Source organism: Lineus longissimus, chromosome 17, assembly GCF_910592395.1.
Source record: "Lineus longissimus chromosome 17, tnLinLong1.2, whole genome shotgun sequence".
Classification (NCBI taxonomy): Eukaryota; Metazoa; Nemertea; class Pilidiophora; order Heteronemertea; family Lineidae; genus Lineus; species Lineus longissimus.
The window spans coordinates 9,541,440-9,555,293 of NC_088324.1; the positions used below are offsets into that span (position 1 = coordinate 9,541,440).

The 13,854-nt window shown below is 40.0% G+C and overlaps 1 long non-coding RNA gene across 1 annotated transcript; it reads left to right on the plus strand.

The window, feature by feature from the left end:
* Positions 1-4,599: 4,599 nt before the first annotated feature.
* LOC135501719 (uncharacterized) lies at positions 4,600-11,475 on the plus strand. Its single transcript, XR_010449627.1, has 7 exons — positions 4,600-4,673; positions 5,295-5,363; positions 6,229-6,905; positions 7,308-7,423; positions 8,864-8,979; positions 10,408-10,533; positions 11,206-11,475. It is a non-coding gene; the product is annotated as an uncharacterized LOC135501719 (long non-coding RNA).
* The last annotated feature ends 2,379 nt before the right edge of the window (positions 11,476-13,854 follow it).

The following is a 13,854-nucleotide window of genomic DNA, read 5'->3' on the forward strand; positions in this document are numbered from 1 at the left end:
GGGGGGGGGGCTAGCAGCCACCCATACTCAGTGGTGAACTCAAGTTAATGTGATCTTCTGAGGGATGTGGATTCATACTGGTGATAAAGCATTGAATGGGTGATCATGTGAGGGATGCGGATTCATACTGGTGATAAACCATTCAATGCAATGGGAACTCAAGTTAATGTGGTTATGTGAGGGATGTGGATTCAAACTGGTGATAAAGCATTGAAAGGGGGATCATGTGAGGGATGTGGATTCATACTGGTGATAAACCATTCAATGTGAACTCAAGTTAATGTGATCATCTGAGGGATGTGGATTCATACTGGTGATAAACCATTCAATGAGGACTCAAGTTAATGTGGTCATCTGGGGGGGGGGGGGTGGATTCATACTGGTGATAAAGCATTGAATGGGTGATCATGTGAGGGATGTGGATTCATACCGGTGATAAACCATTCAATGAGAATTCAAGGGAATGTTGTCATCTGAGGGATGTGGATTCATACTGGAGATAAACCATTCAATGAGATCGCAAATTATTTCAGTCATCCGAGGAATGATGGATTCATGCTAGAGTTCAACTATTCAATGTGAACTCTGGTTTATCTCCAATTTCAATTCATCCCTGAGATGATCACATTAACTTGAGTTCCAATTAAAATAAATAAATCAGGTGTTTTGGTTTCACTCAAGTTAAGGTTACTTGTCGTTCTTTCTGTGCCTCTTGATTATATTATTTTCCTGCCTGAAAACTGGAGACCAATGAATGAGATTTGACTGAAATTTGATCCCTGAAAAAAATCACATATTGTCGCTCATTTCTGTCTCCTATTTCAGAGACCATTGATTTTATCCCTGACCATGATATTTTGCATTGCCCCCCCCCAAAAAAAAATTTCATAAATTTCTCGTAGTCATAACTTTACCTCCAATCGAGAAAATCAAGTGAAAAGTAAGCAAACAAGTATTCTCTTTTTGTTTGGTTTTGCTCTTCTAGATTGTTCATGGTATTATTCATTCTGTGGAAATCATGAGTAGTAGTTTGCTTCTCCGGCCCTGCACACAAACAGATCTCCTCAGAATTGATATTATTAACAAAAGCTGTATCTTGTTGAAAACAAACAAATCAAACCACAACCACATCATGACTTACTACTGGCTGTTAATCAAGTACATTTTTATTACTGCTAGTTTTAAAGTTGACTAAATCTTTTTTGACTGTTTAAGTTCTTGCAAAAAGAGGTTTGGCAATGAAAATTGAGAATGAATGGCTAGTATCTTTGAAATTTTCACCATTTTTTGCTATTTGTTTTTATTGCAAGAAACTGTTTTAGGAAAAAACCCAATTATATATTAGAAAATATTCAACATTACAACCACAAACACTATTGTTTATAAACACCCTATACATTCCCACCCAAATCAAACTGGTCACTTAATATTTATTCCTTATGGCCAATCACAATACCAACTTGGATTAACCCATGGCCATCTGACACCTTTGTTTGATTGTTTGGAGCAACAAAAGACTATGCCAACCTTGAAAGAAGGTATGGGTGTGTTACATAAAACCACTACCTATCACATTTCATACCTTCCAATGCTTGCTTTGGCTTTGACTGTGCAGTGCAGGCTGAACATCCATTCCAGCAAGGAGCACATGGTTTTGCTCGAATTTTGACTTATTTCAACATCTGAAAAGCAAAATTACTTGTGTTTAGCACAAATCTTCTACAAGGTGGGTATCACCTTCTGTCAAACTGAATCTTGACGTTATTCGTGTTTTATTTTTGTAGGCCTAATGGATTTTTGAAGAGTGCAACTTGTCTTTGTATTTTCCCCTTGTATTTTTTGGCGGGAAAAATTAATTCTGTTGATTGAGCTCGTATGATCCAATATGCAGGTATCATTCAATACAGAGAAAGATTATCTCAGCCTCCAAGAATCTTTTGACTTCTTACACCAGACCGATCAAACACCACAAATTGTACAAGATCCTGTTTTTGGAGGGCCATGCAGTCCAGAGGTGACAATCCCCTGCGAAATGAATTTTACCTTAGGTGGATTTTGTTGGAAATAGCTGGAATTTCCAGCTCTTGGCTGGAATAAGCTGACACTTTGAATTTAGAGAGTTTCATCGAAAAGTTATAGCTGGCAAAAGCTGACAAAAACTGGAACTTTATCCATGGGGTGGAAATTCTTGGCATTTTCTGGAACTTTACTTTTCGTAAAAGTTCCAGCGCTGGAAATCTCTGTCACTTTACTATGAGATTGTCAGAGCTGGAATTAGCTGGAAATTTCAAATTCGATGTTTCTGACAATTGTTGGAAAAAGCTGGCATTATGCAAATTGCTATTATGTTATGCAATTCTATCATGTGGTCTTATCACCTGACCTATCCCATGATGCATTACACCTCAGACAGGAACTGGTAGGTTTGAATTTTCAAGTCAAACAAAGAAATCATGTGGGAGCTCTTCTTATTTCTTGATTTTTACCCCGAATTCGATATCAAGATATCCAAAGTTTACACAAATTGAATTGGAACACATAAGGATTCAAATGAATGCAAAAAGGGTAATCTGGACAGGCCTTGAGGTTGTTTTTTTAGCATATGATGAAGCCTGAATCAGTGTATGTGCTGTAAGCCTGTATTATTGTATGCATGATCGTAGACCCGGACGGTATCATAACTGTAAGATTTTGCATGGGAGATGTCCACAGCTCATGACTCATGTAAGTGATGGAGTCAATCAACAGTCGGCTTGCTCCATCATTCTTTTCAAGGTCGTGCAGTGATGTTATTTGGACATCCATTTTGGACGTCAGTCCCGTCTGTAACCCTGCCCTCCAGACATCAAAGTGACAGAGTGTGCTATGTGTGGTTAACATCATGTTGATGTCACGGTATCCAGTTAAAACGGCACCTCTTTTTTATTTGGCTCACCTTGTGAGCCTATGCGATGATGTGGCGTCCATCGTCGGTGGCGGCCGTATTGTTAGCGCGGCACGTTTCATAAAGTCTGGACTTAAAATTGGTATAGGCCCTACATATGTTCCATGGGCCCTGGGGCAATTCACACCAATCTGGTCAATCCATGATCCTCAAACTTACGAGCCTAATATTACAATGTGAATACTTTGCACTATCTATATTATTAAACGAGAGGCAAAATTTTCCTGTCAGTGATTGTCAATGACGTCATCGTATCAACTGATCACAATTAGCTATGATGTAAATGACGTGCTGTCTCCAGGATGGGCATTGAGCCCTGACGACGCCAGTCGGCATTGACGAGCACTCCAACCCAGGTCATGTGGCAACTTAAACCATCTGCAATGGGGAAGTGTCCGCCTGGCAGAGGTGTCTGCAAGGAGCCTCAGTGAAGCAATAATCTTACGTTTTATATGATAGGGCCTCTTATGCTCGTGTAAGTCCATGGTCAACACACACCAAGAATGATATTTACATTATAACAGTGTGACAAGATTGTGTCAGAAAACTAAGGGATTAGGTCAGTGGCATATGCTCAAAACTTGATAATGCCACAGCAATCATGTTTGCAAGTGACATAAATCACTTGTTTGCATAGATAATTTCAGGTGCCCGCAACAAGAACTGGTCATCCTAGCAACCTCTGTTGGAAGCAAAATCAACCTGCAACCTTTAATCATATTTCTGTGTGACAGAAATTGCTTGTTTGCAGTTATAATTGCAGATGCCATCAAAATTGAATTAGAATTGGAAATCGCACGGCCTGGGATCAAGCAAAATCAACATGCAATCATGTTTGCATGTGAAAAATTGCCTGTCTGTGGTGATAATCGCAGGTGCGTGTGACAAGATTGCAATCAGCAAAGTCAAAACTAAGCGATTATTGGTTTTACTCCACGACAAGAGATCTTCTTGTTGCATATCACAACGATTCTAATCATAGTCACTGTTGAGTGACAAAAAACGCCTGTTTATTAGTGTGCAGTGCTCTGATCGATTCAAACGTAGAGCAGGTCACATACTCAATATTAAATTTCCAGCTAATGTCAACTAATGCCAGCTATTTCCAATAAATGACAGCCCTGACATTCCTCGTTGCATGCTGAATTTGTAATTTCCAGCTAATGTCAACTAATGCCAGCTATTTCCAATAAATGACAGCCCTGACATTGGTAATCAGCTGGAAGGCCTGGGTCAAGATTTTTCCACCTAATTCCAGCTCTGGAAATTTAAAGGTTCCAGCTAATGCCAGGTTATGCCAGCTTTTTCCAGAGCTGGCATTTTCTGGCACTGCCATTTACCAAAATACCGCCAAACTCCAGCCCTGACATTTTCTGGAATTTCCAGCTAATTCCAGCCTCCTGGCAAGGAAAAATAGTTTGGAATTAGGTGGAAATTGCCGGCTTTTGCCGACAATTTCCAGTCGAATTTCGCAGGGGATGTCTTCCGGGTAATACTTTGCTTTTACCATAGAGGCCCTTACACCATCCGGAGGGACTAACAGACAGACACCACTCGAATAGCTATTCTACTATAAGTCACCTGAGCTAAAAATTAAAAAATAATCTCAACTTAAGGAATTTGGAACTTATACATTTGTGCCAATTTATCATTACAGATGACGCACGCCTTGTCCGCAATTGCAACAAAAGATTCTCACTAGTATGGCTTGCAAGGTGAAGGGTTACATGTAGGTATATAAGATTCTGACTTTCCGATTGGTTGAGTGGTGCCACTGTCAAATGACAAAAGATATGAGAATTACGTGCTTTTGCGATAAAGAACAGGTCAGCAGAGTACAATTGAGTCACTAAATCAGGAGGCCATATTTGAAGCAGTGATGGCCATCTCATTGGTTGCTAGTTTTGGGTTGATCACGAGTTTTGCTCACGTGAATGTTTACATAAGTTCAAGGCCACAGCTGTTGTTCTGATGGTCCCATTGAATTTTACATACAAACTACTGGCTATTCTTACGACAGTCATATTCACTTTTGTCTCTTAATCCTTACCCTAACCCAGACCCTATACCCTTCCTCCTTAAGCACTAACCCAAACCCAAACCCTTCCCTTACACCAATCTCAACTTCCTAATTCCAAAAATTGCATAAATCCTTGTTAAAACTAGTCGTAAGAATGGCAACTTTGTATAAAATAAAAGGAATAAAGTCTATCAATTCCATGAAGGAAACGTAATTCATGACTAAAAATGTATGTATTTCAACATCATATTTAGGCAGTAATTTCACGACTAAAAACACTAGAATTGCTGTGATATTGCATTATGCATTTGTTCGAATTTATCATTACAGATGCCACCAACCTAGTCCGCAATTGCAACCGAAGATTTTTGGATGAACCGCATGATGATCGGATGAAGGGTATGCATCAAGCAACAACTTACCCAAATTGTTGATGGAGTTGCCACTGTCAAATTTTGTTTACCGTTGTTAGAATAAAATAGTAAAACAATGCTATTGATTGCCACAAGTGAAAAGTCAGTCCCCAAATGTGTCACTCTTAGTTACAGCAATCTGCCAGCAAGCTAAGGAATTAACTGACAATGCTAATGGCAGATTTGCCTGCATTCAGTGCTTCAGTTTCAAAGCAATATCACATGGTGAAAACTGATAGAAGCCATGCACTGAAAGTTGGATATTGTAAGTACATGTATGACTAGTGAAAGATATAACAAACCAATAAGCAAGTCCGACACTTGTCATAGACCAAGCCTTATCAATGAGGTATATGAACTAATACTGAAATTTAAAAAATATCGCAAATCACATACAACTTTTATCCCAATTGCACGAACCTTTTCATGTGCACTTTCCTGAGAGATCAAGGAATTAAAACTACCTTGTCTATATTATAAAATGAGCAAATAAAGCCACTGCTACAATGTACACCAAGTTTTGAACATGTTATATAGATTGACAGTGACGCCTTCATCAGCAATTCATGCCAGTGGATTTTCAAAAGTCGTAATCACAGTATATGATGTGTGTGTGTGTGTGTGAGTTTGAGACGGGATTGGAAAAGGGTGCGGGAGGTGAGGGGGGGGGAGACTTTGGTGACCATTGTGAGAGAGTTGGAAGTGTGTCTGATCACTGACTTGCTCATTTTGTAGCTATTGTTGTTATTCTAGTTGTTAGAGTAGTTATCGTAGTTATCTAGCTATCGTAGTTATCTAGCTTAGTTGTTATTCTTTTGGTTCCTACTTATCATCTATTTTAACCTATTCAGCTTTCAGTTGGTCCAGGCCAGGCCAGGTGACCAATGACGATGATAGATCGGGTTCGATTCAAGCTATACGCTTGGTGTATTTGGTTATCGTGACTGCGACTGAGTCTAACTCACGTCAATAGCGCGGTGGCTGGGTCCCAGGCATGCTTGCCACTTTGTTCCACGGTCCTCATCTATGTTTCGACGGTGATGACACGGACTTAGGTTCAAAGTACGTGTTCCCCTTGAGTCATTGTGGTTGATTGATGGGGGCAATTAACGGTTGCGTGTCGCTAGTCATTCAATTGGTCCCCTTGTTTTAGAGTGTTGGCGGGATAAGTCGTACGAATGTTAACAATAGTATGCAATAGCTGGCCAGCGATCCCCTACCTGATCTCGAGGGGGATGGAATGACTGGGGTTTGAGGCCTGTTGTTAGCCTGCGGAATTTCGTCGGACGATATGTCAGGCGTGTCCGTGTGGAACTTGTGCTAAACCAGTTTAGTACATATGACGAAGACATTGGGCTCTTTGGATAACAACAGGATTCTCAACCTCCTTGTGCCTCACAAAGCTAATAAAATACGCCCGCTGAAATCGACGGCGATGAAGTAGGAGAGCCGGCCTCCAGCTTGTCAGCCGAGAAGACACTGGATGGACCCCAAGGATATGTTGCTGCCAATGTTGGAGCCATACAGGGTAAGCATCACTCCTCAGTTACGTCTGGATTAAAAGAAACATTACAAAGATGCTGATTCTCATTGAAACTTGTAGTGTGGGCGTTAAAACATATTAAAACCGTCTATTGGCAGAGGGCAATTGCACACTAGCTTGTTCCTGTCTTGATTATCTTCTAATTACAACCAAGGGCAGGGACATTCATCTGAAAAAGGCATGTTACTACAGTACCCGGCAAGAGTTACACTTTTCAAATCGAATTGCATGCGAATTAGGCCAAGTGTGGTGCGAAACTGGTGTAGCCAATTCGTATTCCGGAGAGTGCTCTCCGGAAAACAGTTTTAAATCTGTGTGAACACAGCGTGCAGTAGAAACACTCAGAAATTTGATAAACCCCTCAACAAAAAAAATGATTCTTTTTAGGCAGCCCAAGCCAACATTGTACAAGGGCCACAAGGTCCAGGGCCACAAGGACAAGGGACACAAGAACAAGGGACACAAGAATAAGGGACACATAAGACGATGTTGCAGTCTACTGGGTGAGCATCACTTAGTCCTGATTGATATCATATCTGCTCATGAAACAAACTTCAAAACTGTCCAACCAGCAGTTAAGGAGGGAAAAAAAATCATATTTCATGTCTCCGAACCCGCAACGTGGTGGCCAAGTCATGAACTTTTATCCCCGAGTGAGACCACCTGACCAAGAATGCTCAAGTAACCGCCAAATGGGCAACATGACCTCGATGATCTTGATTAGTTAGACAAATCATGAGTTACGTTTTATGAATAGCTAGTACAGTAGTAATATCAGACATAAGCATGGATATGAAAATCCAAGGCAATTTAAACAAATGATATGCTCATCCCTATTTGGTGATCGTTGTTGGAAGAGGAAATCGTCAACACAAGCTGGAAATCAGTTGACAATGTCTGTGATATTCATTTTTCAACGAGCCCCAATCAAAGCCAGTTTCAAGAGATTCATATTTTAACACATAATATCCACAATGTGATGCAAAAATTGAAAAATCCTGATGAAAAAAAAGGGTAAATCAGTGGAACATATTATGATGTCAATTTTAAACTAACATTAATAGGCTCTAGGAAAATTCGTCCCCGGATAATTCGTCCCCGGAAAACTCGTCCCCGGAAAATTCGTCCCCGAGAAAATTCGTCCCTGGAAAATTCGTCCCCGAGGAAAATTCGTCCCCTGATAATTCGTCCCCGGAAAATTCGTCCCTGAGGAAAATTCGTCCCCGGAATATACGTCCCCGAGGATAATTCGTCCCCGGAAAATTTAACAAAAGTTGAAAGTTTCTGACATTACTTTCTAGTAATATAAATAACTACTACCAACTCCTTTCGACTTTTCTCATTCAGTGTTATATCTCTATTTACTACCCTACTAGCTAGTTACCTACTCCACTTTTTTCATAGTAGGTAGAGGTAGGCAGGCGAAATAAATTTTTTTTCTTCAAATAAGTATTTTTACTGGTCAGAATGAAAGAAAAGCTCTAAATTCTTCAATAAAATATTTTGCCTGCCTACCTCTACCTACTATAAAAATAGTGGGGTAGGTAACTAGCCAGTAGGGTAGTAAAGAGAGATATTACACTGAATGAGAAAAATCGAAAGTAGTAGTTATTACTACAGTCCATTCGACAAGACTTAAGGGTCTTAGAAAGTAAAGTCAGAAACTTTTAACTTTGCAAAATTTTCTGGGGACGAATTATTTTCGGGGACAAATTTTCCTAGGGGACGAATTATCCAGGGACCAATTTTTCTTGGGGACGAATTATCCGGGGACGAATTATCCTCGGGGACGAATTATCCGGGGACGAATTTTCCTAGGGGACGAATTATCCTCGGGGACGAATTATCCGGGGACGAATTTGCGGGGACGAATTTTCCGGGGACGAATTATCCGGGGACGAATTTTCCTGTAACCCATTAATCATAATTGCATATTTTTGTAGGTGTCACAGAGAATGAGCGATTTCATCATTACCAAGGCCAGCCCGACTCGAGCGAAGTTGCAGAGATGAAAGTCGATCACTGTCTGAAGGAGGTTTGAAGGAGGATGCAAGCATTGGTAACTTTACTCTAGGCATATTTTTATTCAAAATCCTCACTGACACTGTCACCAGATGCTTGCAGTGACATCGTGGTTATTGTTACATTATCAGTTAAAACCAAACAATAACTTTTACAGAGGTAGCCAACTTGAGGATTTGTTTGTAGAACAAAGTTGGTTTTAAAGCTGAAATTCCGATCTGAACATTGACGACCCAAGAATTAGGAGTCGATCAGAGAAAAATAAGAAAAAAAGGAGTAGAAATTGAAGGGTGTCATTGATGTCAACTTGTACTTAGGAATCATCCCAAATAGACTGAAGCCAAAAGATATTATTTCTTTTCTGTGAACCCTCTACCCCCTTATTATGACTAAAAACTGAAGACTCTGTCTTCAACAAATGAAATTGGCGAGGCATCATGAAGATTATGCCTGCCATTTTGGTCGGAATTGCCAAGAGGCATCTTTGTACAAGTTAAGATCTTGGTCACATAGTAAGAAAACGTGCCATGTTTGTTGAAATTTCCAAAGTTGACCTCTGTGGCCTTGAACAGCACGTCAAATCAAAAACCTGGGTAATATGTCATGTAACCTTACCAGATGTACCTATGATGAATATTTGGAAATGCTCCAGCCTTTAGTTCTGGAGAAATAGCACTTTTTGTGTTTCTGGTTTCGGCCCCCTGGTGGCCAATCCATGAATCAAATCACATCGAAATTTGTCATTTGACCTAGGGGTATATATGTACAAGATTTCAAGTCAGTAACACCAGCGGTTATGAAACGTGCCGCTATTGCCTAACGGCGATGCCAATAGCGAACTTTGACCTTGGCGACCTTGAAAAGTACGTCAAATTAAACACCTGGGTATAATGTCATGTAACCTTACGAGATGTACCTATGATAAATATTTGGAAATTATCCAGCCTTTAGTTCCGGGGAAATAGCCTTTTCAGGTTTCGGCTCGGCTCCCTGGTGGCCAATCCATGAATCAAATCACAACGAAATTTAGTCTCTGAGGTCATTTGACCAAGGGGTACATATGTACAAGATTTCAAGTTAGTTACACCAGCGGTTACGATACATGCCACTATTGCCTAATGGCGATACCAGAGCTTACTTTGACCTCTGTGATCTTGAAAAGTACCTCAAATCAAAAACCCAAGTTATATTTCAAGCACCCTTATGAACCTTCTGGGTCGGGTGGTTAAGAAACGTGTCATTCTTTTCTCAAAAGTTAACGACGGACGACGACGACGACGGACGCCATGATATCGTATAAGCTCGCCTGAAAGGTGAGCTTAAAAGTAAAGCCAGAAAGTTTATGAAAACGAAACCTGACACTTGAAGTGACAACCATCTCACCCAAATGAAAAGAAGAAAATCTTTTGGTTTCAATCTATTCATTTTGAGATAGGTCCTTGAGTGTATTTTTCCTTTTATCTAGCCCTCTGCAGATTGAGACAATGGCTGTCGAGAAGACCCTGACCACTCAACCAAGATCTACAATTCGTACTAGAGTAGATGTGACTCTCAAAGATTTTGGATGACGAAGGAATCCAACGCATATATCGTAAGTATAAATAGGTGACAAGACATTATATGGTTGAACACACCCAGGCCGTGTTCTTTTCATCAAGTCGAAAAATGGTGGATTTTATCTTCAAACTGCACAAGCAACCTCAGTTTGGAATTGAATTGCAAATCAAGTGTCAAGTAGGATAGCGTTGTGGTCGTCTGTATTAAGGCTTTTAGAAAATTAAGACAAGAACACATTTCTTAAATAACATCCAACCCCTTCCAGAAACTAGCTTTTGAAAAACCCACTTCAGCCGCCTTGTTTCGATCGACCCAATTATTCAGGCAGAGGTGCGCTATGCTAACTATACCCCCATTTTGCTTGAAAACTTAGGCAACTTCAGTGGTCCAGGAAAATTGAATTGCAGTTATACACAATGCTGTAGAACAGTTATTATGCATACGAGTTTGCTGAAACTGGGTGCTTCTGGTATTTGTATTTCTAGACAACGGCAGTGCTAGTCCTGAAATCTAGTACATATTTGTGCAATTGGAAATTTCAAATTCAATCACAAACTTCTCGTTTTTAATGAACGGTGTAGGATTTAAGGGTTGTGATTCTATCATAAACTACTTTGGTGAATTTGATGAAACTGAATGAAAGGCCCTATGGCACATGCATTAATAATAGTAGAACAATGGAGTAACCTTAAATTTTGTTTTCTAGACGCTCACAGATATGGGCAGATGACTGAGAGTCGAGTGGATTCAGTGGATCGAACGGTTGCGCTGAGGGATATCCATGTACAGGAGTGACGAACCACAGTTCAGCAAACGATGCCTTGACAGACCAATTCAAGGAGAACCTTCGCTAAGATCAGGAAGGGAACGTGTTTGCTGTGTGGATGGATTGAACATTTAAATGTCCGTCATTCTATAGACTATAATGACAATCTTCTAATGGACTATAATGACAATCTATTCTAACTCCAAAGGGAACTCTCTGGACTTAGGGAAAGCTACGGACATAGAGCCCAGACATGATATCCTGCAGCCACCATGAGGACAGCCTATCTCATACCTTCGGAGGGATGCCATCACACGGTAATATTAAACAAATCAATTTCAGTTTTTCAAATGTCCTTGATTAGGTGTAGCCTGGTTTAGAGATCGTGAGCTCTCTGTTGAGGAACAACTTTCCAACGTTGTCTTTGGGATACCAATTACACTGTGATTTTCATCAAACTCACAGTGATGTCTGATGATAGTTTGGACCAATTTTAATTAGTAAAACAATTCACTGTTGCAAAATGTGCAAATAGAAGTTGGAATACACGTTTTAAACATGCTTAAAGCTTGCTCCTCCATATGATTGCATCATTCAGAAATATGGTTTTTACAAGGAAAAATGCTTTGAAAACATGAAAACAGTTGTACTTTCAATGACTACACAAAGGGGAGGGCAATAAGGAACTACCTTAGGTACAATAGAAAGAATGGTTAAAACTATCATCTGTGCAATTCTGATGAAAATCACATTGTAACTAAATAGTATTAAAACACCTGGATTTACAATGAACCACACTTTACAGTGTAAATGCAACATGCGCCAACGAAGCCTCGTTTTGAGTTCAGCGGTTATAGCTAGGCCGATTGGGTTGGTGCAACGTTGGTATTGATTGTCTAACCGAAACTGCGAGGGTAGAGTTCAACCTCAGCTCCGCCTCGATTTTGGTCTACATTTTAGCTCCACCCTCATGATTCTGGTGATACAACCTAGAACCTCAAGCTCGGTATCAATTCCGAAATCCCAAAAATGACTTGGAAAATGTTCCTTAAGAGAACTGCCCTTTTGACAAAACTTCTCAAATTCTACAGTCCGTTACCTCCCTACTGAAACTGAGAACTTAAACTGCTGATTTTCTAAGGATAGAATTAGTCATTGTAATGATATCAGGCATGTCAAGGAGGGATACAGATTTGTGTCTCTTGCTAATTCAAAGCATCACCGAGAGTGAGAATCCTGAACGAAGGCTGTAGAGAAGTTGTCCACTAGATATCTATACAGTGAGCACCATGACCCCTTGACATTGAATTATCAACTTCGCATGTGCACCTACATGTACAACCATCATTTCATGTTGTCTTTTTCTTTTCAGCATGATGAGCCATCCCACAGAAGGGAGAAGGATGTTGTTGACCTAGCACATCCCAACCATGCTCCCATTGCCGTCAAGTAACTACGACGGTTGTATTTTGTCGCCGTAGGCCCTATTGTTTTATCAAAATATCTGATTGAAAGGTGATTTTAATGAAAATGAAAAATTTTCTGATGGTGAGAAGGCAAATATTTATCTTGCTTATGACAAGCATAGATTCTTTTCATCTAATCTTGGTTATGACCATGACTTATGCCATGGTTCATAATCTTACACTTTAATATCAAAGAATGATAATTATCATTATTGGGTTGTTATTTAAATGAGGTAGCCAATAAGGCACAAAAGGAAAAACAATTTGGGGGGGGGGTTGTTTATGGCTGCCAGAGGAGCCAACAGCTGCCTTGGGCATATCAGGACCCTGAAATTCTTTTCAGGCTAAAGTTATTTTTCTGCTTAAAAAATCACCGAATTCATCAGATATTCATTTGATTATATCCATCACTTTGGACATGGGGTCCATGTGTTCTTGTTTCGCTGACCCCACGAAACAAGAACACATGTGTCTGATGGAAACGTAGGCCTTTCATACTGTTTCTCGATCTCATCAGTACCACAGAATCAACTGACATGGCCTGGGCTCCGATGCCCTGGACCCTATATCACACTGGCTGGATCAGTTGCTCAGTACATGACTGCCTTCATGCTTGAGACAACTGACCAACAGTGATAAGTTGAATTTGAATTTCCTCCTTCTTGAAATACCAAACATCTTTCCAATTGAACTAAAACAGTTGGATAAACTCTCACTGTTTTATAGAAAATTTAAAGACTGATCCTTCCCTAGTGGTCACACGGTGAGCCGTTGTCAAAGCGTGTCATTCGACAATGGTGGCATGCATGCATGTTTTGTTACGGCTGAGGGACCCCAAATTGCTGATGATGATGTTCTCCATGAGTACATCTCCTTGGATAATAGTTGAACACAATGGTACCTGCCCTCATGACAATTTTGGACATTATACTGAATTGATCGAGAAAAGTGTAATTTAAAAACGTCAACTTTTAGACGTTCCTGTATGAATGTATTTAAAAATACTGTATGTAAACTAAATATTTTGTAAAATGCTGAATAAATGAGATCTATAGACTCCATGACTTGGCAAAAAGTCTGGCAAACCCAACTTTTAATCTTTACCATGCCAAGGTCACCTCTT